The sequence below is a fragment of the Propithecus coquereli genome, unplaced genomic scaffold (assembly GCF_000956105.1).
Source record: "Propithecus coquereli isolate 6110/MARCELLA unplaced genomic scaffold, Pcoq_1.0 Scaffold525, whole genome shotgun sequence".
Classification (NCBI taxonomy): Eukaryota; Metazoa; Chordata; class Mammalia; order Primates; family Indriidae; genus Propithecus; species Propithecus coquereli.
The window spans coordinates 247120-249313 of record NW_012151119.1 but is presented as its reverse complement, the minus strand read 5'-3'; the positions used below and the strand labels follow the sequence as shown (position 1 = coordinate 249313).

At 55.7% G+C, this 2194-nt stretch overlaps 1 protein-coding gene across 1 annotated transcript in view; it reads left to right on the top strand.

Moving 5' to 3' along the window:
* Window positions 1–2194, top strand: part of RBSN (rabenosyn, RAB effector) — a 31561-nt gene that overhangs the window by 20275 nt on the left and 9092 nt on the right. The gene's annotated exons all lie outside the window — the stretch shown is intronic.

Sequence of the window (2194 nt, the reverse complement as noted above, 5' to 3'; positions counted from 1 at the left end):
CTGCCTCAGCCTCCCGAGTAGCTGGGACTACAGGCATGCACCACCATGCGCGGCTAATTTTTTCTATATATTTTCAATTGTCCGGCTAATTTCTTTCTATTTTTAGTAGAGACGGGGTCTCGCTCTTGCTCAAGCTGGTCTTGAACTCCCGGAGCTCAAATGATCCTCCCTCCTCGGCCTCCCAGAGTGCTAAGATTACAGGCGTGAGCCACCATGCCCTGCTCATTTTTTCTATACGTTTTTAGTTGTTTGGCTAATTTCTTTCTACTTTTAGTAGAGATGGGGGTCTCGCTACGTTGCCCAGGCTGGTCTCGAACTCCTGACCTCGAGCGATCCTCCCACCTCGGCCTCCCAGAGTGCTGGGATTCATCCCTCCCCCTTTTGACGGTGACATCCGAGTGTCAGAAGATAGTCCCAGCTCCCGTGCTAGCTGTCTGGTTAGGGGAACGATGGCGGTTCCAGTTCTGCCCTCATCCCCAGCTACTCCGGCAGTGCTGTAAGTTAAGTGAAGTGTTTAGCACAACCGTGGCGCTGAAGCCGTTAAAATCCCATCGCCCCCAGCTCACACTGGCAGAGACCGAGACTCAGACGTGGAGGAAGCGCGTGGTGCCATCTGTGGCGGTGCCATTTGCTGCTGCGCGTCCACGCCGTCCTCCAGCTCCCCCGGCAGGTCGGTCTGGCTCGGGTTACGCAGCTAGTAGTGGTGGAGTGAGGATTCAAACCCGGCTCCGCCCGACTCGCTTTGCCCTCAGTAGCAAGGAGGGTCTGAGCTGGCTCGGGGGGGGGGGGGTGCCCAAGCATCGTCTGGGGCTCAGCGTGGCGGCGGTGGCCGAAGGGGAGCGGGGCGGGGTGCAGCCCAGTGGCTTTCCCGCAGCGACTCGAGCTGGGCCCGTGAAACGGAGACTTTTCCAAAACCTCCGCAGACCCCTAAGGCGGGAGAGGATCGTATTCGGCGCTCGCTGCGCGTCAGACAGGACGCAAAGCATCGCGCATGGCTTACCGCATTTCATCTCCGCACAGCCCCCACTCACAGATGACAAAAAGAGTGGCGATCGCTCGGGGCTGCGTCGCTGGATTGCAGCTCGGGTCCGTCTGACTGCAAAGCCCGAGCTGCCCCGGTCTGCTTTGTGTGTGGACGCCCACGGGATGGGGCGTCTCCTCCACAGTTAGCGCTTCCCGTGGATTTTAAAGTCAAAACCTCTTCTGCCTGAAACTTCACTAGCCTAGCATAGTTCATCTTTTCTTTCTTTTTTTGAGACAGAGTCTGGAACTCCTGACCTTGAGCCATCCTCCCGCCCCAGCCTCCCGGAGTGCTAGGATTACAGGCGTGGGCCACCGCGCCCGGCCCACCTAGCATAGTTTTAAAAATACTTGGGGAAGCACTTTGAGTGGCAGTCGATGCACGCGAAGGCCTTGGCAGCCGTCACTTGTGTCCCTACGGTAAGAAAAGGCTGGGCTGAGTGGAAATGAGGGTCTTTTCTTGGGCCCGTCGGAGAACTGAGTTTGCACAACAAACTTCCATCCCGAAATCTGGAGAGAGGCAGTGGACCCAGACGGTCACAGGCCCGCAGCTGGTAGGGACACTTCAGCGGTAGCTTTGATGACCCGCTGGAGGCCGAGTGTGGACAAGCATAGGAGTTAGAACTCCCTCTGCAACACGCACGCTTCCCTGGGTTTTAACCCACTTGGTTCCCCGGGGCGAAGGGCTTTGTATACGCGGGGTCCCGCTGTGTTGCCCAGTCTGGTCTGGCCTCGAGCACGCCCGCCTCGCCCTCCCCAAGTGCTGCGATTCCAGGCACGAAACCACCTGGTTTAAACAGAAACCCTGAAAGAAGGTGGAGGAAAAAACCCATCCGACCTATGGAGAAAGAAAGACAAGAGTTCGAGTGGACGCTGTTAGAAACCACGCAAGCAAAGAACGGAGTGAGATATTTAAAATGTTGAAAGAAAAACCCCAGCGACCTAGAATTCTGTAGCAGGCAAAATTATCGTTGAAAAGAGAGGAGAAATAAAACGTTCTCAGGAGTTCTTCAAACATGCGTCTCGTCCACAGTTTGCTTATTAAGTGGCTGAACGAGGAAGCGGTAGATCCCAAACCATCTTTTTCCCTCTGGAAATCAGTTCGTTCGAAAATCATCGTCAGAATTGGGGAGGGCGGGGGAAAAAAACGGTCAACGTTAGAAATTGCGGCGTT